The sequence below is a fragment of the Saccopteryx bilineata genome, chromosome 3 (genome assembly GCF_036850765.1).
Source record: "Saccopteryx bilineata isolate mSacBil1 chromosome 3, mSacBil1_pri_phased_curated, whole genome shotgun sequence".
NCBI classification, from domain to species: Eukaryota; Metazoa; Chordata; class Mammalia; order Chiroptera; family Emballonuridae; genus Saccopteryx; species Saccopteryx bilineata.
The window spans coordinates 179,697,428-179,722,226 of record NC_089492.1 but is presented as its reverse complement, the minus strand read 5'-3'; the positions used below and the strand labels follow the sequence as shown (position 1 = coordinate 179,722,226).

The window sequence follows — 24,799 nt, the reverse complement described above, 5'->3', positions numbered from 1 at the left end:
CCAGGGAACCTTGCCAGGCAGGATGCATGCTCTGTACTGAATAAAGCCTTTTATTATTCCACACTTTGTGGCTCCGGCCCCCTTACTTCCTTCTCGGCGGGGGGAAAAATACCTTACATTTTGGTGCCAAAAACCCGGGAGAAGTTTGAAGTCCACAAGGACCTCTCCTCTCCCTGTCCCCTCCGAGAAAGAAACAGGATCTCCAACCTTCCACCCACCTCAGTGCACGGTGTGGTAAGTCCCCAGCCTGTAGCCAACCTTGAGTTCTTTCCGCCGAGACTCCCTGTTCGAAACTGTAGCTACGTCAGGGAAGTCTTTCCGTTCCGAGTGCATGTGCCCATGGAGACGTCCCGAGCACATCCACTCTACCTTTTCCATCTATGGCCAGAGCTTGAGTTTTGGGATGCTGATGCTCAAATCTGACCACTCCAAGGACTGAGGGCAGCCATGGAGGCTCAGGAATCTCCCTCCCTAAAGAAGAAGAAACTGTTCTATGCTGTGGCCAGGCCGCAGAACCCACTGAATTAGCCTCCTGAAGGGATTTTTGGTTTTAACACCCTCACCAATTTAACTATCGCCAAAAAAGCTGGGAGCTGGTTGGAGGTGTCTTACATTCACGGCTTCTAATTATTCATGCGCCCGTCTTTAATCTCTGTGCCACCTGTTCCACTGCGCAGGCCTTTTTCCGGCCAGAGAAACCTCACCTAAAATCCCCACTCCTAATCTTTCCTTCTCCTCAGACTCAACTCTCTTTCCTTCCTGCCTGACCCCCGGGGGCGCCCCCATCTCTCAGGACTTCTCTCTTGTCCCTCTGCAGACCTCTTTCATTCAGGTCTCTTCCCTCTGAGAGCCCCCTCCCCCTCTTCGCAAAATCCGGTTTCTTATTCACCACTACCATCTCTCTTTCTCCTCCCCTGCTGGCCAGGGGCCCCTCCCTTCTCCACTGTGTTCTTAAACCCCTCCTCCATCAGGCCTTTCTCCACCTACTATTGGCTCTTACACCGGTTTGCAGGACCCCAAGGCCCAACTTCAATTTTCTTGCAGGAAGTTCTGGCCCTGTCCTGCCTTTGGCTCCAGCGTTTCCTGCCGGATCTGGGTACCGGGCTCCCCACAAGCCCCCCTCCTCTTATTCTCAACCCCCAAACCCCTATCCAGAACCTGTGAACACGGCATTTAAAGTTTTTAATGGTCCCAACTAGTAGAAACAGGCCAAGGCTGTTTGCCAGGCCCACATGCAGCAGAAGGTAATGCTCCAAACCCAAACTCTTATGGCAACAGGGGCAAGGCACAGGAAGTGCCCCACCCAAGTCCAAGCCGCAAAGAGAAATCCCAACAGCAGCTTGCTTTAAGTGTGGTAAGCAGGGTCATTGGTACCAGCAGGGCCCCTGCCTGCAGCTGCCCACTGAGCCCTGCCCTGACTGCAAGCAGCCCAGTCACTGGCAGAGCGAATGCCCCTTTGGGCAACAGGTTTTTCCTCAGCGCCTCTATGTGAAGGACAAGCCGCCTGAATGGGAGGCCAATCCAGCCAGGTGGGTGCATCACTCAAACTCCTAGGACACAGCCTGGACTCAGAGAACCCAGGGTATGCTGCAACTAGTGGGTAAGTCCATCTCATTTCTTGTGGATACGGGGGCTGCCTTCTCTGTTTTGCCATCACACTCTGGACCTCTAATTCCCTCACAGGTCTCGGTTATGAGAATGGATGGGACCCCTTCATTTCCCTTTTTTACACCACTCCTGACATGCAGTTTTGCCTCAAGCTTGCCTCCTTACAAGACCACTGGCAGTTGGAACCATTGGACTCCATCTATCTCCGGCTCACCAAAAGGCTGGACCCTACAAATCCCCTATTAGTACTCTTTTTTAAAAAATTCTTACAGGACCGCATCCGCGAAGTTTCTCAACTCACGGCAAAACAGATGTTCCTCCTGACACCCCTCAAAGCCACCACCTTCCAATCTCCCCCTCCCCAGGAAGCCCCTCATCAGCAGGAAGCCAGACGAATAAACGGTGCCCCTATTCTATTTAACACAGAAGGTCAGAATGTAAGGTCGGTGGATAATGGGGAAAGGCCAGACCCACGAACTTTGGCTAGGACCGCCCACAACCAAGTGCACCAAAAGAAACTTCCCAGGAGCCCTTTGAAAAAAAGCGACCATATGCCAGCCGGTGAGATTTCACTATGTCATATTAGCTTGACCACCCTAGGGACCCTTTAAATATCCCCCACGTGGGCGACTTCCCTGGCCTCCATCTTTCCTCGAGGCCAGGGAACCTCGTCGGGCGGGATGCACACTCTGTACTCAATAAAGCCTTTTATTATTCCACACTTCGTGGCTTCGGCCCCTTCCTTCTTTCTCGGTGGGGAAAAATACCTTACACTCAAGCCAGAAATCTGTGAATTATCCTGGTAATCACCTCCCTATTCTTCATATACATCAAAAATCTACAAGTTCTGCATGGCTGACATTGAGAATGAACTGTGTCTTGAACCCATCTGCTTCTCTCTGATGCTACCGTCACCATTCAATGCCAAACCATTATCATTTCCTATCTGGTCAACTACAGGTTTTCCGCCCCACTTCCCTGTTTTCTCTTGTCATCCTCCCATCCACCCTGCATGTTTAGCCCCTTACATGACTTTCCTGGCACTAAATAAAATCGAACCACCTCGTCAAATGGAAGGCTCTTCACGATCTGTGGCTTGCCAACTCTAATTTCATGTCTTCTTACTCTTCTCCTAACTTTCCCCCAAGCCCATACTGGTTCAAGTTCAAGTTCTTTGAATGTGCCAAGCACTTCTCCCGTCAAGACCCTTGCCTATGTCATGCTCTGTGTCTGTCCTATTTCCCCCACTCTAGCTGCCATTCTATGCCCCTTCTTGTACTCAGTTTAATGGTATGTTCTTAAGAGAGCCTTTTCTTACCTGCCCAATCTAAAATGGATCCCTGCTTCCACCTGTTATTTTTTCTCATGTGTCATTGTTTTCTTTACTTCATCTCTAATTATATTCATTTGTTTACATGTTTATTGTCCGTTTCTTATAAGCTCCATGAGGGCAAGGGTCTTAATACAGGGTACAAATAAATTAAAAATAATAATGCCTGATGGTACAAAGTGTTATCAAAATATTAAAGCAGATTAAGACGACTGGGATAATGTGTACATGGGATGGATATGGAAAGCCTCTTGGATGTGACTTTTGAATATTCATCCATGTCAGTAAATCATCTGACTTTGATTTAAGGTCTACCGGAAAGTTCTGTCCGTTTTTGGAATAAAACAAAATACAAATTTTTCTTACCATCAATAAACTTTATTAAATAATATAATTGCCATTATTATTAATGATTTCTTGCAAGCATGAGTGCAATTTGTATATCCCATTTTTGAAAAATGTTTTATCTTTTGATGCAAAAAATTGAACCAGTGCTTGTTTGATATCTTCTTATTTTTGAATTTTTTACCCGTCAAAAAATTTTGTAAGGACAAAAACAAATGATAGTCGGAGGGTGCTAAGTCCGGGGAATATGGTGGATGCGACAAGACATGCTTCTGTAGCATTTCTTCCTTGTTGAAATTAGTAAAAATTACAGTGGCGTAAATGAACTTTATCAGTAGCCATGGGTACACTATCGCTTCACACGTAAGACTAATGTGAATCAATGTTGTTTTAGTTAATTTGCTACGTCAGTATGTATACATTAAGTGATAAAAATAGAGAGGCACATATATGCCAAATAAACATGTGCTTGTGTGTTGAAACTTGTTGTGATAGAAACGGACAGAACTTTCCGGTAGACCTTATATTTATGGTTATTGTACAAACCAACCATGCTTCAAACCATCTAGAATTGGATTCTGGATGTCCTCCTGGAAGCCTTCTGGTCCTTCTCTCTACATTGCCTTTCTATTCTCTCTTCTCCCTGTGCTAATGTCAATCACAGTCTCTGTTCTATCACTTCTCCTCTGTAACGTTACATCACTCTCCACTCCAATCCATCCTTTATATGTGTGCTAGATTAATCTTCCTAAGCTGCAGTTTCAATCACCTTAGACTTTCCAACAGTCCACAGTATGACTTCAACTTACCTTTCCAACTGTACCTCACACTTTTCCCATCACAGGCAAACAGGCTGCTCTGGTTCCAGCACAGACTCTTTGTTTTCCAGAATCTGTGCTTCCTGGCTCATCTGCTTTCACCTCAGCTCGCCATCCCCGTTGCATATTGACCCAGACCTTCAGTCCAATTTCAAAATAATCTTCTCCATCAACATTTTCCAGACCTTTCCAATCAGAAGTGATCACTTCTATCTTAACACCCTGAAGCATGTTTTTACTTCTATGATACATTTATCACATTCTGTTTTATGCCGTAATTACTTATATTGTTTTACCAGTTCCTTTTCAGATCATGAGATACTTGAAGACCCAGATTATATCACCTGTTGCTTTATACTCAACAAAGTGTGGTCCTGGGACCAGCAGCCCTGACACCCAGTAGGAGCTTCTTTTTTTTTTTTTTTTTTGTATTTTTCTGAAGCTGGAAATGGGGAGAGACAGTCAGAGAGACTCCCGCATGCGCCTGACCGGGATCCACCTGGCACACCCACCAGGGGCGCCGCTCTGCCCACCAGGGGGCGATGCTCTGCCCCTCCGGGGCGACGCTCTGCCGCGACCAGAGCCACCCACTCTAGCGCCTGGGGCAGAGGCCAAGGAGCCATCCCCAGCGCCCGGGCCATCTTTGATCCAATGGAGCCTTGGCTGCGGGAGGGGAAGAGAGAGACAGAGAGGAAGGAGGGGGTGAGGGTGGAGAAGCAAATGGGCGCTTCTCCTATGTGCCCTGGCCGGGAATCGAACCAGGGTCCCCCGCATGCCAGGCCAACGCTCTACCGCTGAGCCAACCGGCCAGGGCCAGGGCCAGGAGCTTCTTAGAAATGCAAAATGTTGGGTCTCACCTCCAACCTAAAGTCAGAGTCTGCACTTTAACAAGAGCCCCAGGGGATTCCTATGTATTTAATCAAGCACATTTAATACTTGACTGGTTGAACTGACTAGGAAAACAAAGTTATCAAAAACAAAACATTCTTTACATAATTCCTGTAAAGATAGTTGTGAGTGCATAATGCTTTACTCTACAAAACTATATTAAAACTATACAGACAGAAGAAAATTAACTGTTTATCAACCTTCTGGGTGAGGAAAACAAATGTTGCCTTGGCCTACTAACACTAACCGAGATTTCCTAGTTTTATGGAACTTGTATATTTACGAGTAAAAAGCCTGCAGGGATCATGTCCACTATTGCCAATAGTATAAATCTCATTTAATGAGTTGACCAGCTGAAAATACATCAAAGTTTTAAACACTCTTCTGTTGCATCCAGTACACTTTACACTACAGATGTGCTATAGATGTAAGATTTACCCTAATATGATGTAGCAGTAGCACTACCTCATATATTCTGTAACAAAACTCTTGATTTTTTCCTACATGATAGACAAATCCTAGTAAGGAAACAGATTTGTACTCAACTACTGTGAAACAGGAGCCTCACTTGTGGAAGCAGTGGGAACCCAGAAGTCCTTAAAGGGCACCCTGTAGGCCACTAGAGGACATTAACATGTGAATACAGTTATTGTGACCTCAACCCTTCAAAAGTGACAGTATGTGTGAATTAATAGGGAAACTGCTTCAGTCTTCCACTCACCTTAATCAATAGCCAGGGAGCCAACAACCTCAGTGGTCTGGAATTACACCTAACCCCCTGGTCTTGTAACACACAGTCATTGATGTGAATAAACTCGCCCTGGCATACTGCAGGACTAGCATAGCAGGGGGAACAAACAACACTGCCCTCGGGATGCCTGCTTTCCATTATTTAGATGTCTATACCTCCCACCATTCTTTCTCCTTCAGGACCATCCAGGACACAACAGAAGCCTGATACTCCAACCTCCTTGTCCAGAATGCTTACTAATATTCTCAGAAGTTTAAATTGATAATATATAATCTATTCTCTATAAAAGTGTCCTTCAGAGGGCAGGACAAAGAGAATGGAGTTCGAGGAGGACTGGAGAAAACAGTGTTCCCTCTGGGAGGAACGGGGGGGGGGGGGTACTGAGAATGGTCAGCCTCAGGCCACCTCACTGCCTTAGTGGTTGCCTCACAACCAGACAAGCCTCCCAGGCGGCAGGCTTCCTTCTACACCTAAACTTAGAAGGGCAAGGCCGACCTTGCTCCCAATCCTGCTCCTCTGCGCAGACTCTGAGTTTAATCACCAGGCAGGCCACACCGAGGCAGCCAGGTGTCAGCGGGCAGCAGAACACAGGCGGGCCTCCCCTGCACTCAGACCCACTGCCATGGGGTGCAATTACACTGACAGCCAGCTCCTCAGAGGTCCTGCGGCCAGGCCTGATGCCAGAGGTTTACCACAGAGTTTTCATACACAGTTCTTCTTCAGAAAGCACCATTTGTTTGAGTATCTGTAAACAACTCTGGCAGAAGACCCAGTTTGCTCTGAAATTTATTGGAGCTATGAAATTTAGTAAGATCACAGGACCAGTAAATAGCTCAATGTGAAAAACAGGACCATCTCAACCTCTCAACTCTAAGGAAAGAAACATATTTTAAATAAAAGTATAATAATCACTTGGTTTCGTGTTCACTCTCAAGTAGTAGGAAGCTGCACTCCAAGGACAATGTCAGCACATAAGTTTTTCAAATACTAAGTTAAAAATAAACACACCAGTATTTCCAAGTAGCAAAGATTTAAAAGCACTCTTTTTAAAGATAAAAACAACTTAAGAATGCAAATAATTTTTTGTCTGACAATATGCCAAAAAGCAAAGAGGAAGAGAATGGACGGAGGAGAGCATCTAGCTGGTCCTTGCCAGCTGCTGTCTCAAACAGTTCTGCCCACACCAACAGCCACAGGCATGCCTTCCCTCCTGCTGCTGGGGGGAGAACCGGAGCCAGGGGCAGCAGCAACAGTGGAGTATACATTAAAACGGTGACAGGAAAGTGGTTTAGACATTTTGCCCACCACCACTGCCATCACTACCTAACCGGAAACAAACAACAAGAATGGCTTTCTAGGAATTTGTTTGTGGCTGTGATCACATGTCTGCCTTGTACTCAGCTTTCTTTTGACCAATTATTATAGAGCAAGATGTGACTGAGAGGCCTTTGGGGCTCACCACTGAAACAGAGGTTGTGTAAGCAAAGCGTGTGCTGGGTGTCTGTCTGTTTTGTGCCAACACATTTCAAAAGTTCAGCCAGTGGCTAGGGAAATGTTTGGGACATTCAAAATCCCCTCTGTGCCAACTGAGCTAATCTCATGTATGAATTTTTCTGTTTCTGAGTTGAGAAGACGTGAAATACCCAGTTCCATGTTTATCTCCGTTAAAGAGCAAACATCCTTTCAAACAAAATATGACAGGACAGAGATTACTGTTCATTCTGATGGAGAGTGATCAAAAACCCAAGATGCTTTGGGCTAGCTTACTCAGAAGCTTGTTCTTGCTTTAGATTCTACGCAAAATACATAAAAGAATATAGATATCACTGGAGACTCAAAATGTTTAAAGTTTCTACAGTACTAGTGAGAAACCACTCAAAACTACATAAGACGGCGAACAAAACATTAAAGTCAACCTTCTCCCTGAAACACAACACACCCAATCTATAAATAGTTTAGGCTTTCTGTTGAAATACCTACCCCTCCCCCACTCAGAAAGGATAGAGGCTTCTAATCATCTTGCTCTTTCAAAGGACACTAACTGGCCAATCAATCTAACAAACAGTGGAGATTCTAAGAACATGAAATGATCAGGAATGCCAAGCATCCTCCACACCCAGTGGGGTTCTCTGCCTTGACTGGTCTGAAGAAGGGGTGAAAAGGTAAAGCATATGCTGAGCAGAGTGTAGCAGCTGAATGTGAAAAATAAGTTGGAAGCTCTATATGTGAATCAACATGCAGAGTAGAGAGTTCACAGAGAGACAGAGCAGCTTGGAGCGAGCAGCATTTGCCGATGGGATGCCAGCAAGGAGAATCAGAGAGGTCGATCCAACAGTGCCGTCACAGCCCTCCCACTCTCCCAGAGGAGAAAAGTGGGATATTCGGAGTTCTCCCTCCCCTGGTGGCATCTCTCCAGCTCCAGCCTATATTCAGGAAAATGTGGCCTGGGGCTGATGGACCCCTGAACCTAGGAGCTCAGGCACTCACTGTGAGTCCCTTGGAGCTGTCCTCTGTCTCTAGAGACTGACACCTATGACAAGTGACATGACCAGTCAAAGAAAGTAAAAATGGGAATGCAATACACACTTCCTGTCTCCCACCAAACAGCATTCTTCCTCCTTTCTCTCAAAGCAAAACCTGCTCTCTCCTGTCTGACCAAAATGACTGAGAAAGCAGAGCAGTGGCCTTGAGAAGTTCACACAAAATGTTTCCTTGCAAAAATTTGACCAACCATCCAAACATTACCACTCATTTCCCAGAGCCATGGGTGTGTGGGGGTTGGGCGTTGTGTCCAACAGCCATGAGAACCGGCAGGAGAGGCAGTGGAGGGGCTAGACACTGTAAGCACATTTAATTTTACTCTTACCCACAGTTAAACCATTTTATCTCCACTAGAGGGCTGGGAGGATGGAGATGAAATTTCAGCCAGATGCTTTTGCTGCTGGTTTAAGATTTGATCTTGAATCTTGGGGAGGGAGGGACAGGGGAAGGAAGGGACAGGTGAAAAGGTCATGGTCAAGACAATACTGTTACTCAAAGACAGCTTACCTTGGACTAATGCTATCTCCCCATTCTACCTGAGAAGCTTCAACTCAGAAAGACACTCTTACTATATGATAAGTTCAAAAAATATAAACCATAGGACACCATCAACTGCCAACTGGGCTCAAAAAGTCACTTATCTCAGACTTCTCCCCTCTTTTCTTAATTCAAAACAGTCATACTCTGTTTTGATCAACCCTTCCTTTGTAGTGTTTTCCACGTCTCCCTTTATAATGCTCCCACAGCAGTTTTCAAAGTCATATCTCCTTACCTCTGCAGTAACTTCCTAAGCAGGGGCCCTGTCTCTGGTTTTCAACCCCACCATCTCATGGGCTATGAACACAGTTGTATAGCTAATCTCACTGAAACACAGTTGGTCACATCACCAACTTGCTGAAAAATCTCCAGTAATTACCAATCTCCAGTTTGGGCCCCTCTCCGTGCACTGCCCTGCCTACATATAAGTAGTGACAGGCGGAGAGCTCAGACTCCTCCCTCTCCACCAATACCACCCTGAACCAGAAATAAACAAGCACCATTTTCTAGGACTTGTTAGGGCTATAATTACAGGTCCTCCTTGCCCTCAGGTTTCTTTTGACCAAATATTACATGGCAGGATGTGGTTGAGAGGCCCCAGACTCTGGTCTGACACAAGGAGAGCGACCCCAACCTGTCTTTCCAATGACAATCTGCCACTTTCTCTCTATGAACTCTCCGCTCTCCACATTGATGCATACAAACAGCTTCCAGCTAATCTTTCACATTCAGCTGCTATGCTCTGCTCAGCATCTGTTTTGCTCCTGTCTGGAGCTCCCTCTCCATGGATCTGGAGTGGATGCTGTCTGTTCACCAGGACCCCAGGATGTGAGACAACAGGTGGAAGTGTGAGAGAACTGGAGGTACCGGGCTTGGAATCATGGCAATATTGGACAGGTGAACCTTTTCTTTATTAAGGTTCTTAATTTTTAAACGAGGACAGTGATGTCTACCTTGTTCAGGAGGAACAAGGCTAGAAAGGCAGACTAGCCCCAGATAATACACAAACTGGGAGATCATGTGAAGTGGCTAAGGCAAAGCTGAAGTCTAGAAGGCTGGGGTTTTAGCACAAGCTCAACCAGCAACTAACCTAGACCTAATAAATGTGTCCATAGCTTTAAAACTTTTCCATTTACTGTGGCTGATTAGTGTGAGCTATACTGTTATTTCTTATTAATGTTCCTATCATTTTAGTAAATATTTTTGAGGGGGACTTCACTTGTCCATGTCTAGGCTTTGGGGGCTGTCACGTGCATGGCTGCTATAAACACTGTTGGGTGTAAGTGACAACTCATTCTTATGTTCACTCACTCCTTCACCCTACAGATAGTCACCGAGCATTCCTGTGTACAGGGTGGGAGAAGAACAAAGACTGGAATGGTCTGAGCTGTACAAAAAGCTGCATGCACTGTCTAGAACAGAGCGGGGGTTCATGTCCCTCTCAGGACAAAGCTTTGAAGCATTTAATTGCTAGTGCAATTCTTCAGTTTTTCTCTTCTCCCCTGTGACCATGAAAGAGGCCTCTAGATGGTAGGAGAGAAAAATCAGAGCAGCTTGCATCCCGGCAGGGGCTCTGCATGCAGGACAGCTGTTCTGCAGAGACATCGGACAGACAGCGGATACTGTGTGAGTGAGATGTGAATGTTGATTTTATTTAGCTCAATGAGCATTTAGGGTTGACTCTGTCTATCACATAAGCCCGTCCTATCCTGACAAATACAATAACTTTTACTTTCTCAAATAGCACTGTGGCAATTAAACACGTATATCAGGGGTCGGGAACCTATGGCTCGCAAGCCAGATGTGGCTCTTTTGATGGCTGCATCTGGCTCACAGACAAATCTTTAATAAAAAAATAATAATAATGTTAAAAATATAAAACATTCTCATGTATTACAATCCATTCATTTCCTACCGCTCATGTTCATGGTTGCAGGTAGCTGGAGCCAATCACAGCTGTCCTCCGGGACAACATCAAATTTTTATTGGATAATGTGTAAAGTACACGGGTCGTTGTATGGCTCTCATAGAATTACATTTTAAAATATGTGGCGTTCATGGCTCTCTCAGCCAAAAAGGTTCCCAACCCCTAACTTATACTAATGTTTTCTGAAAGTGCTCCTGTTTACTGCTATTTATTTCTTTTAACTTTCTTAACTTTACCTGTAATCTTGCCTTGCCCCTTCAACTGGACTAAAGGTTCTTGAATACAGCGGCCTTGGCTTAAACTCTCAGGGCTTTCCTCCTCACCCTCTAACTCACACCCCTACCTCCTATTTCCCCCCCAAAATGTAGGGGTGAACCTTGAACACAGCAACTGTTTGAGTCATAACTGATTTAATATATTCCCATTTAAAAATAATTCCCCAAATAGAATGATAATTACTTATTATCATTAACCAATAGCACTCTGCTGGCATGGATACTTAGGAATTAAGTGCAAGTGCTACAATAAGTCTGTGGTGATTTGTCTGTGGGTGAAACTTCAGTCATGGCCTCAGGAGTATATGTCAACCATGGGCAATCAGAGGTTGGTTTAGTGATCATTTCTTATTCATTTAAGTTGATCCCAATGTCTGTGGCCCTATTTAGGGATAGAAGTCTGGGCTTCTAGGGTTATCATTTATTCATTTGTTCATTTTATAGTAATTCTCCGAGAGTTAGCAGAGAGTAACAGTGATAGACTAAGAGAAGCCATGAGACCACAGACCCCCATTTTCCTCACCTGTAAAGGGAGAGTTAAAAATGCATCCTGTAAGGTTGTTGTATGAATTAAGCAAGTTAATATATTTAAGATACTCATAAAGTTAATTTAGGTGACTCTTAAAACAGGTTAAACTGCAGTGGTCCACTTATACACAATTATTTTCTAAAAAATACTATAAATATATTTTCTCTCTCTTATGACTTTAATAACATTTTATTTTCTCTAGCTTACTTTATTCTAAAAATATAGTATATAATACATATAACTTACAATATATGTGTCATGGACTATTACTGTTATTGGTAAGGCTTCTAATCAACAATTGGCTACTAGTGGTGATATATTTGAGGAGTCAGTAAAAAGTTATTTGCGAATTTTCAATGGCAGGGGGAGTTGGCATCCGTAACTCTGCATGGTTTGGGGGTCGACTGTACTAAGTAAGATACAGCAGTACCCGGCATTTTGTAAGTACTCAGAATGCTAATATGTACAATTTTTTTTTTTCATTTTTCTGAAGCTGGAAACAGGGAGAGACAGTCAGACAGATTCCCGCATGCGCCCGACCAGAATCCACCCGGCACGCCCACCAGGGGCGACGCTCTGCTCACCAGGGGGCGATGCTCTGCCCATCCTGGGCGTCGCCATATTGCAACCAGAGCCACTCTAGCGCCTGGGGCAGAGGCCAAGGAGCCATCCCCAGCGCCCGGGCCATCTTTGCTCCAATGGAGCCTTGGCTGCGGGAGGGGAAGAGAGAGACAGAGAGGAAAGCGCAGCGGAGGGGTGGAGAAGCAAATGGGCGCTTCTCCTGTGTGCCCTGGCTGGGAATCGAACCCGGGTCCTCCGCACGCTAGGCCTGAGCCAACCGGCCAGGGCAATATGTACAATTTTTAACTGAGGTACTATATGGCAGATATTAAAGAAACAAGGACAAATAAGAAGCTGCCAAGTTTCCAAGGAGTTTATAATCTAGTAAGGATTATATATCAGCAAATAAGTAAACTGAAATGTTGCAAATCCAGAGCCCGAAACAGAGAGATAATACACTAATTAACACACACACAGCAGATGCAAACACACACACAAAAAATGGCAACTGGTGAGTTACAAACAAGAAGCAGCAGATGCAAACACACACACAAAAAAATGGTAACTAGTGAGTTACAAACAAGAAGCAGCAGATGCAAACACACACACAAAAAATGGTAACTAGTAAGTTACAAACAAGAAGCAGCTCCGCCCCCTTGGAAAAAGAGAAGGCAGAAAGGTTCCATAGCAAACCTGACAGCTGAACCAAATAGATGTCTGCCAGGCAGGACAATACCAGGATGTCCAGAAAATGAGGGCGTGTAAGGAGGCATTAGACTAGGGGTCCCCAAACTTTTTACACAGGGGGCCAGTTTACTGTCCCTCAGACCATTGGAGGGCCGGACTATAACAAAAACTATGAACAAATCCCTATGCACACTGCACATATCTTATTTTAAAGTAAAAAAAAAAAAAGAGAACAAATACAATATTTAAAATAAAGAACAAGTAAATTTAAATCAACTAACTGACCAGTATTTCAATGGGAACTATGGGCCTGCTTTTGGCTAATGATGGTCAATGTGCTCCTCTCACTGACCAATGAAAGAGGTGCCCCTTTCGGAAGTGCGGCGGGGGCCAGATAAATGGCCTCAGGGGGCCGCATGCGGCCTGCGGGCCGTAGTTTGGGGACCCCTAAATTAGACAATACACATTCATTCATTCGTTCATTCATTCAATGGATGTTTATCAAACATCTTCTATGTGCTTGGCACAGTTTTAGGTACCAGGATACAGCAGTTAACAATATTGACAAGGTTTTCGCTTTCATTGAGTTAAATTTTTTTTTTTACAGAGACAGAGAGAGTCAGAGAGAGGGATAGACAGGGTCAGACAGACAGGAACGGAGAGATGAGAAACATCAATCATTAGTTTTTCATTGCACATTGCGACACCTTAGTTGTTCATTGATTGCTTTCTCATATGTGCCTTGACCGCGGGCCTTCAGCAGACCAAGTAACCCCTTGCTCAAGCCAGCGACCTTGGGTCCAAGCTGGTGAGCTTTGCTCAAACCAAATGAGCCCACACTCAAGCTGGTGACCTCGGGGTCTCGAACCTGGGTCCTTCCACATCCCAGTCCAAGGCTCTATCCACTGCACCACGGCCTGGACAGGCCGAGTTAATATTTTAACAGAGGAGATTAATCATAAACTAGTAAACAAATATATAAAGCAAAGAGCTATGAAGAAAGCACAGTGGGTAAGATGGCTAGAGTGAGATTGGAGGGCAGGGGGTAGTTTGCTCGACTAAAGGGTAGAGAGCAAGAGACCCGAGCAGAGCCAGAGGGAAACCACATTCCCCACCCACTGTTTTCTGTGCAAAGGACTTTCCCTTCATTCTCTTGGCCTTTCCGTCCAGCCTCTTTTCTTTCCCAAGGATGTGGAGTGAGTTACCGGGCTCGAGGCTAAAGCCAGCATGGTGGTCCATCCCCCCTTGGGTAATGTCAGTTCCACTGGATACAGCTAATCTATGGTTGGGAGCAGTTGGAATTTTGAGTACAGGGGTAGGGGATGAGGTGGATTTGGGTGTCTTTCTCCTCCCGTCTTCAAACAGCGACCCACTCGAAGATTCAGAGCTTTCCTGCAGGTGAACTGTTACTAGGCCTGGGCTGGGAATAGAGAGAGGTAGAAGCCCATTTATGGCTTTCAACCCAAGACATAATTTCCAATGCAGTTAACTGTTATCAGTCAAAAAGGTGCATTTTGGCCTCCATCTGCCTTATTACACTTGTCTTATTTCTCAGTTGGCTTAGAATTTGGGAAGGGAAGAGAACTCTTAAGATTAAAGTTTTTATACAATAAAAGCCTTTCCTCTCCCAAAAGACACCTCAAAACTAAATTAGGAACCACTATCTCAATCTATCAAACCTGTCACCTTAATGAAAAATCCTTCAAATCTCTTACTTAATAGCCCCAAAGACATTGGTAGTTGTTTGATTGAAAAGTCTGGCCCAAATAATATATAATAAGGCAAGTTGAATAGAGTAGTGAATATTGCAGGCGGGGCGGGGGAGGGGTGTGATTTCAGTGCTAGCATCAAACTAGGCTACACAGTTCACAGTTGGGAGCCAAAAAAGGAAGATAAGGAAATGTGAAGTCTTTAGATATTCCTACTTCATGATTTTGTATCTATATGTTTTTAAAAACCACACCAGAAAAAGAATTTTTTTTCAAATTTATCTTTTCTCCGAAAATTTAAAAGCATCTTTGATATATTTACCTACTTGTTTCACAACTTCCTTATGAGCTGGGATGGGGCTATATTGTTATTGTGAAGAAATACTGATGGCATGGTTGCTATCTACAGAGCTCAGTTCTGAGCATTAGAGAATTTCTTTTTTAAATGATGAAGAATAAGATAGTTGCTGACCTTGAAAGCCTTATGCTCTGCCTAGAAAGACTGCTCACCTTCAGTGCCTTCTGTATCAAAAAAGGAAATCCAAGCCAAGTGTCAAATAGATGGCAAAGATTTTTTAAAGTGCTTCAGGAGTTCAGGGGGAAAAAACATCTGTTGAAATCAAGAGTGATTACAGTGGTTTCATGGAGGATTTTACAGGCGAGAAGAATGGTAAAACCCCAACCACACACACTAGAACAACTGCAATTAGAAACTGCTCCCTGAAGAGACAGATGCTCCTAGAAGACATGCAGTGTGTGTTGTATTTCCTGGTGCAGCCCTGTGGTGCCTGGCATTGCCCTCTCCACTGGAAGGTATCTCCTGAACCTGTGTAGCATATTTAATGGGCATTGTTTCCCTAGATTGCTCGTTGCCCTGGTTCACTGCCCACACCCAAGCCAGGAGCAGCTGACTGCCCCAGACAGGAAATGCTGTGCCCACTGTGCCATTCTCACGGAGCTGCTCCACTGCAGGGGTGACGAAAAGCACAGACTCTCAGCCTCCTTTCGCTCACAAAGGCAGGGAGGTTCTGCCAGCTCTGCTGGCACACTTAGGGGCCTGCAGAAATTTACTACAGACAGTGCCTTCTCCCTAATCAAGTCCCAAGCTTGGTGGGGAAGGGAGGCAAGTGTCAATAACGGGGATAGATAATAACAATTGTAAAGTCCACATGCTCCATAGGAGGGAAAGGTGGGCCAGGACGAGGTGGAAAACAGAAGGGAGCATCAGGGCTATGTTCGTCCTGCCCAGGACACACTGGCTGCCAGAATAATTGTATTTCTCTGGCTGCACAGACATGTTGCTATGGAACCAATACATGCTACCACTACTTGGCCTCCAGCAAATAAAATCTCAGCACTGGCAAGAGCATTTCCCCAGATTTCCCTAAAGAGATACCACTGATGGTGAGCGCAGTCAAGCTTAGGAACAACAGTGGTATTGTTCCAGGGTCCAGACGGGCTGCATACCAGAAAATGGAGCCAAATGAGTCGTGTTTTACAAGGTGTACATGCATGTGGCTTGTGGACTTATACGGCACAAACCCAAAGTGTGGGGACCAGCCTTGAAGCTGCTCTTTAAGTAAGAAACTCATGGCCTCGATCTGTATTTGGTCCCTCCGCACCCCCACCCCACCCCGCTGCAACTGGAAGAAGCAAAGAGCTGGTAATATTTGGGGAAATAACTTGATACTTCCTGACTGTTAACTTCAAATAACTTATGACCCCAACATCAGTTCCGGTGCTCTCGCTTTATTCCTTTGCCATTTCTTATGTCAGACCTCTCTCTACCAATTTACTTGTTATTGAAAGAATAACACTTAGCCGGCCTGGAATCCACACTTCCCTACTCTCCCAAGGCCCTTTGTTAGCCTCTGTTTCAGTCTTATTGACCTCTTGATGCCAAAGAGACCCGTAGCTTCCCCAGAGAGCAGCAGATCTTGGCGTCCCATGTCACACTGTGCTGTGCGCTCTTCCTGGATAAGATGAGGAAATGGGAACCCCCCAAATTCACACTTCTAATGGATGCACATTCACGCATATCCTACATGTGGGGGCAGGTGAGATGATGCCAGGGTCGCAGGCCATCCCTCCATGACTCAGCAATCCCTATTCTCACTTCTACTCAGGACACAGGTAGACTGCAGACCATCTCTGTACACTAAGGAGGAGGCACATTAAGTTCCTTAAAAATGACTGCGGTTAGAGCAGAAAAGACACCTCATTTATTGAGGTAAAATGATTAAGCTGACCAGTAGGATCAAATAATGGACATAGGCTCTTGGTACTACACTTACACCAATCCCTAGATAACGCAAAATGTTTTGGAAATAAGGTTAGCTCATCCACCTACATGACCACAATCCAGAGCCAGATCTAGCACAGGTCACCCCCAAAAGAACCACAGCAAGTCCACCATGCAGGATTCCAGTGGAGAATCATATCCTCACACTTCTTTCTATCACACCCCACAACTGAATTCTCATGTTAAAAATATTATATCTTTTTTTTTAAATGAAGAAATGCTCCTCTGAAAGAGTCTGATGGCAGGCCAAGAGCACACGGTGCTCTCGGAAACTTTGTGAGCGTTCTTCTGCAGGTGCAGGCAGTCCCGAGCGGGGGCGTCCGCTCTGCAGCTGGCCAGTGCACACCTGCACCACGGCTTCTAGCAGCAACACAGATTTAGCCCTGAGCTCCCCACACGTGATGTTGTATTGCAAATGCAGTGGTTTGGAAAGGGTGCAAAGGAAAATAATGCCCTCTCAGATACGGTCCATCACAGAAGTGCTTGGGATCTGTGCCACCCACTTCTCTTGGTAGCAGCCAAGTATTATTTCTAGAAAGTAAACAGCTAAAGAGCATCACTCCTGACACCTGCCTTAGAGAAATGTTATCATCAGTTTATCAGTATTACTTCAGGTCCAAACACCTATAATTGTATTTTCAGAAGGAACTGGGATTCAAGACAGTTCTGTGGGAAGGAATGGGAGTGCAGGGGGGTGGGGAGGCGATGCAGATGAGAGTCAAATGTGTCTCTCATCATCCCAGCTCTACTGCTGATTGCAAAGCCCTCAGATCAGGGACGTGAAAAACTCTGAGCCTCAGCAGCCATCTGTACACAGAAGCTTTGCCAGGTGAGCTGTAAGGTCCCATCAAATGCTCTCTCTGTCAGGGCAATCATGAAACAGTATGTCATATGAACAAAACAAATGGTTTCTACTTGCCCATGGCCATGTTTCTGTGCATCAGTCACTGCAAAAAAAGAAACTTCCTCTGCCACCCTCTTGGCCAGATGGACAAGGTAATAGCAACAATGGTAGCAACAACACATGTGAACAATGGGGGGGAGGAAACAGTGGAAAAACACAAGAGGGAAACCTTCCCCTCCAAAGGGAGGGGGAGACACGACGAGCAGAAAGAATGCCTTGGTTCTAAGCGGGAGAAAACTTCTGTAGAATGTGTGCTATCAGGCACTTTCCCTTAGAGCACTGCAGTAACTAGATAAAATTTTTATGTGGGTAAAAAACATATAAAAGAGTCAAAGGATCACTCACCCTGTGGAAGCAGCAGATTGGTTTCTCTGCACCCAGAAAACGAACTAACTTCTTTGGAAAACTGGAAGAGAAAAAGATTTAAAGAATGTTAAGTCTGTTCTGTACCTCAGCACAGGTATGCAGGCCTAGAGACTGTGAGGAACCTGGCCCCACTGCACAGGCACTTGCTAGGTGCATAGTAAGTGGTAAATGTCTAAAGAGTACTGAACGTTTAATGGGGTGACTGCCTACATGAATTTTTTTAAAAGAGCTTTGAACAATTAATATGCAGAAGGCAATCATATGTGTGATTACTTTATCACAAGAAATGTGAACCTTATGATGAAGGAATGTATATTGTGATGGTTGAGAAATGAGTTTTAGATAGACATTTCAAGATATTATATCTGCACCCCCACCATGTGGCTAATTGAAGACATATCCAGAAGTAACCAGAGAACCCCATGACTGCACTTTATCTTTCCAAAATGGCAGACCCACAACTCCACGCAGCCCCCACTGAAGTCAGTGACCCCACAGAGATCCATAATTGGGCTCAGATGGGAATGTGGACTGGACAGAGAGGCGCTGGGGGCCGCGTATCAGGCCGACTCAGTAATCCCATGAGGAAGCCGCGTGTCTGAGGCGCAGTGTGGGGAAGAACCGGGATGGCGTGCGGGCTGGGAGAGGAAGGCTAAAAGACACCGGGAGATAAGAAGTGACAGCAACAGATTGTGTGTAATCTACATCACACAAGGAACTAAACTCAAGGTCTGAGTTTTAAAAATGTCCAGAGACTGATCTGAAGATGCTTTTGCAGGTTTAGGAAGGGATGTGAAGCAAACATAGTCTAGTTCCTCAGACAGGCTGTACTTTTCACAGGATCCAAGAGCATGTGGGATTAAGGCTATGAGCTGTATGAAGGCCACTGCCTCTCCTCCCTTTCCCTAAAAGGAAGAGAGAGGTCCAGCCAATGGGACCGCCTGAGGAGTCCCCTCCTCAGTCCGTCCTCTGGCAGCAGATTCTCAGACTGAAAGGCATGCCGCAGGTCCCAGTGAGAAGTCACGGGCTACACTGTCAGTCTGAGCGAGGAGAGGTGGGGGCCACTGAGAGGATGACATTCTGTCTCTTGAGAAGTTGATACTCTAATTGAAAACATGCCAGGGAAGCAACATGAACAGTGAAGGATAGTACACGCTGGTAAAATCTCTGAGCACCTTCTTTTTAAAGCAATGCTTTCTCCTCCACTCACATACATTAACCTTTTCATCCTAATGGCAGACAAGATGTCTATAACAAGAATCATAAAGACCACAGAACTGATTTCAGAGTCAGACCCAACTTGGAATCTCAGCTCAACCACATAACAGCTGTGCAATGCAAGTTACATAAACTCTCGGCACCCTTCCCTCATTAGCATAATGGTAATAATAATACCCACTTCGTATAATGTTCCGGTCTCCTAGTGCCATGCTTAGCATGTAGAAAAGACTTAAAAAGAAAAAGCTTTAATGCCATGTGGCACAACATGTCGATATATCTTTAATTCTAGAAATAAAAGACACAGGAGAGTTTTTTATAATTCATCATTTATCAAAATGTCAGTGCTTCTATTCTTTTTCCTCACCCTCTCACAAATTAGTTAAGACAAATAAGAACCAAGTAAAATTGTTTACTCTGAACAATTAGATAATACAGATAAGGGGGAAAACACTCAAATGATAGAAATCAACAGAAGTCTCCCTAATAATTACAATGAACATTTTGGTTCATAAAGTTCCAGCCTCTCTCCTATGCTCAAGCACATACATATCAGACATATAGAAAATAAGTGAAATGATATACACTCATACAATTCATTCGTAACATATTACCATGGTATTTATCTCGTTTTGCAGTCTGAAAACATTTTTTGATACAATATAAGCCTCTTTTAATACCAATACATCCATCTCCATAATAATTTTTAAGGACCTACAAGAGTATCACACTGAAAGAAGTAACATCAAATACGTATTTGTTGAATTTATAGAATCTACCGAAGTGTCCTATGCTTATAAGAAATGACTATATGGCCTGACCAGGTGGTAGCGCAGTGGATAGAGCATCGGACTGGGATGCAGAAGGACTCAGGTTTGAGACACCAAGGTTGCCAGCTTGAGCGTGGGTTCATCTGGCTTGAGCAAAAAGCTCACGAGCTTGGACCCAAGGTCTCTGGCTAGAGCAAGGGGTTACTAGGTCTGCTGAAGGCCTATGATCAAGGCACATATGAGAAAGCAATCAATGAACAACTAAGGTGTCCCAACGAAAAACTAATGATTGATGCTTCTCATCTCTCTCCGTTCCTGTCTGTCTATCCCTCTCTCTGACTCTGACTCTGTAAAAAAAAAAAAGAAATGACTATATGTGAGGTAGCATGTGGTTCTTTTTTTCTACATTTTCATCAAGATTGCAAGAAAATAATATGAAGAACTGTATGCCAAAAAACTAGACAACCTAGATGAAATGGACAAATTCCTTGAAACATACAATCTTCCAAAAATCAATCTGGAAGAATCAGAAAACCTAAACAGACAGATTACACCAAATGAGATCGAAACAGTTATCAAAAAACTCCCAACAAAGAAAAGTCCAAGGCCCGATGGCTTCACAACGGAATTCTACCAAATATTCAAAGAAGAACTAACTCCTATCCTTCTCAAACTATTTCAAAAAATTCAAGAGGAAGGAAGACTTCCAAGCTCCTTTTATGAGGCGAGCATAATTCTGATTCCAAAACCAGGCAAAGACAACACAAAGAAAGAAAATTATAGGCCAATATCTCTGATGAATATAGATGCTAAAATCCTCAACAAAATATTAGCAAACTGGATCCAACAATATATGGAAAAAATCATACACCATGATCAAGTGGGATTTATTCTGGGTAGGCAAGGCTGGTACAATATTCGTAAATCAATCAATGTGATTCATCACATAAACAAAAGGAAGGAGAAAAACCACATGATAATTTCAATAGATGCAGAAAAAGCATTTGATAAAATCCAGCACCCATTCATGATCAAAACTCTCAGCAAAGTGGGAACACAGGGAACATACCTCAACATGATAAAAGCCATCTATGAGAAACCCACAGCCAACATCATACTCAATGGGCAAAAATTAAAAGCAATACCCTTAAGATCAGGAACAAGGCAGGGGTGCCCCCTTTCACCACTCTTATTTAACATAGTCCTGGAAGTCCTAGCCACAGCAATCAGACAACAATAAGAAATAAAAGGCATTCAAGTTGGAAAAGAAGAAGTAAAACTATCATTATTTGCAGATGATATGATATTGCATATAGAAAACCCTAAAGTCTCAGTCAAAAAACTACTGGACCTGATAAATAAATTCAGCAAAGTGGCAGGATATAAAATCAATACTCAGAAATCAGAAGCATTTTTATACACCAACAATGAACAGTCAGAAAGAGAAATTAAGGAAACAATCCCCTTCACAATTACAACCAAAAAAATAAAGTACCTAGGAGTAAACTTAACCAAGGAGACTAAAGACTTGTACTCGGAAAATTACAAAGCATTGATAAAAGAAATCAAGGAAGATACAAACAAGTGGAAGCATATACCGTGCTCATGGTTAAGAAGAATAAACATCATTAAAATGTCTATATTACCCAAAGCAATCTATAAATTCAATGCAATACCAATTAAAATACCAATGACATACTTCAAAGATATAGAACACATATTCCAAAAATTTATATGGAACCAAAAGAGGACACGAATAGCCTCAGCAATCTTAAAAAAGAAGAATAAAGTGGGAGGTACCACACTTCCTGATATCAAGTTATACTACAAGGCCGTTGTACTCAAAACAGCCTGGTACTGGCATAAGAACAGGCATATAGATCAATGGAACAGAACAGAGAACCCAGAAATAAACCCACAGTTCTATGGACAACTGATATTTGACAAAGGAGGTAAGGAAATACAATGGAGTAAAGACAGCCTCTTTAACAAATGATGTTGGGAAAATTGGACAGCTACCTGCAAAAAAATGAAACTAGATCACCAGCTTACACCACTCACAAAAATAAACTCAAAATGGATAAAAGACTTAAATGTAGGCCGTGAAACCATAAGCATCTTAGAAGAAAACATAGGCAGTAAGCTCTCCGACATCTCTCAGAGCAATATATTTGCTGATTTATCTCCACGGGGAAGTGAAATAAAAGACAGGATAAACAAATGGGACTATATCAAACTAAAAAGCTTTTGCACAGCTAAAGACAACAAAAACAGAATAAAAAGACAAACTACACAATGGGAGAATATATTTGACAATACGTCTGATAAGGGGTTAATAACCAAAATTTATAAAGAACTTGTAAAACTCAACACCAGGAAGACAAAAAACCCAATCCAAAAATGGGCAAAAGAGATGAATAGACACTTCTCCAAAGAGGACATACAGATGGCCAATAGGCATATGAAAAAATGCCCAACATCACTAATCATTAGAGAAATGCAAATTAAAACCACAATGAGATATCACCTCACACCAGTCAGAATGGCGCTTATCAACAAAACAACACAGAATAAGTGCTGGCGAGGATGTGGAGAAAAGGGAACCCTCCTGCACTGCTGGTGGGAATGCAGACTGGTGCAGCCACTGTGGAAAACAGTATGGAGATTCCTCAAAAATCTGAAAATCGAACTGCCTTTTGACCCAGCTATCCCACTTTTAGGAATACACCCCAAGGACACCATAGAACGGCTGGAAAAGGAGAAATGCACCCGTATGTTTGTGGCAGTATTGTTCACAATAGCGAAGATCTGGAAACAGCCCAAGTGTCCGTCAGAGGACGAGTAGATTAAAAAGCTTTGGTACATATATACTATGGAATACTACTCAGCCATAAGAAATGATGACATCGGATCATTAACAATAACATGGATGGACCTTGACAACATTATACGGAGTGAAATAAGTAAATCAGAAAAAAAAAAACTAAGATGAATCCATACATAGAAGGGACATAAAAATGAGACTCAGAGACATGAACAAGAATGTGATGGCAACAGGGGCGGGAGGTTGGGGGAGGGAGGAGGGGGTGAAGAAGGAGAGAGGGGTTAGGGGAGGGGAGGGGCACAAAGAAAACCAGATAGAAGATGACAGAAGACAATTTAACTTTGGGGGAGGGGTATACAGCACAATCAAATGTCAAAATAATCTAGAGATATTTTCTCTCAACATATGTACCCTGATTTATCAATGTCACTGCATTAAATTTAATAAAAAAAATAAATAAATAAAAAGATTGCAAAAAGCAGATTGTAAATATTAGAAGTGTTATCAACAAAGATTTGGTTTAGTTTAAATAGGAGTATCCTGGTAGAATACTAAATTTACTTATACACAGGGTATAATGTCACAAATTACAATACTCAGGGGACAAAACTTTACTAGGGTTCACGATGGATAGAGATATCTATTTTCAAGCATGAAATCCCAAGACTGAAGTTAAAGGAGTGTCCCTCTTTCCAGTCTGATCCTGGTGCATTTACTAAAAGATACAGAGAGAGTTAAACTAAAAACTATGAATTCTTGAGCAACTCCAAAAATTATAGTCCCATTATATGAACTTCAAAACCTAAAATAGAGAAAACCCCAGAATGTACCATATTTAGAAGATATCAAAAGTTGGAATGTTTGTGTAATTTCAATACTTCTAATCTCTTTCTCTAAGAAAATGGTTGGTTTGATAGAACACATGTGATCAGGCATATGTGTCATGCTTGAGTTGCATGATACATCCTTGTCTTCGATTGAGAAAACTGTGCTATACCTACAAATGTGACTGACTAGCAACATTTCAGAAAAATACCACTTCTGGGGGGAGGCTGGGAAAGTGAGTGTCTCCTCAAAATCAGCAGCGACTGGAGCTAATCCTCCTCCACTTATGAATGTAACAAACCCTTTCTAAGTATTGCCAACACCGCTCCTACAACTAGGCAGCAGCAGGTGGGGGATAGGCAGGAAGCAGCAGGGAAAAAAAGAAAAGACATACTGTGGCAGCAGGAAAATGTCAAATCAGACACCAGCCAGAAAATCCTAGAGAGATAAAAAATGGAGAAACAAAGTAGAGAAATATAGTCTGATTTTTTTAAAAATAATTTTATTTTTTTAATGGGGTGACATCAATAAATCAGTATACATATATTCAAAGATAACAAGTCCAGGTTATCTTGTCGTTCAATTATGTTGCATACCCATCACCCAAAGTCAGATTGTCCTCTGTCACCTTCTATCTAGTTTTCTTTGTGCCCCTCCCCCTTCCCCTCCCCCTTTCCCTCTCCCTTTCCTCCCTTCCCCCTGTAACCACCACACTCTTATCAATGTCTCTTAGTTTCACTTTTATGTCCCACCTATGTATGGAATAATGCAGTTCCTGGTTTTTTCTGATTTACTTATTTCACCTTGTATAATGTTATCAAGATCCCACCATTTTGCTGTAAATGATCCGATGTCATCATTTCTTATGGCTGAGTAGTATTCCATAGTGTATATGTGCCACATCTTCTTTATCCAGTCATCTGTTGATGGGCTTTTTGGTTGTTTCCATGTCCTGGCCACTGTGAACAATGCTGCAATGAACATGGGGCTGCATGTGTATGTATCACTGTTTCTGAGTTTTGGGGGTATATACCCAGTAGAGGGATTGCTGGGTCATAAGGTAGTTCTATTTTCAGTTTTTTGA

General features: G+C 43.4%; 1 protein-coding gene across 10 annotated transcripts in view; it reads right to left on the bottom strand.

Moving 5' to 3' along the window:
* The window catches only part of ATXN1 (ataxin 1), a 635,797-nt gene that overhangs the window by 202,344 nt on the left and 408,654 nt on the right, over positions 1–24,799 (bottom strand). For all 10 annotated transcript variants that reach the window (XM_066268334.1, XM_066268323.1, XM_066268325.1 and 7 more), the window contains one exon: positions 18,058–18,118. The gene's annotated coding sequence lies outside the window, so the exon portion shown is untranslated. The remainder of the gene's footprint in view (positions 1–18,057; positions 18,119–24,799) is intronic.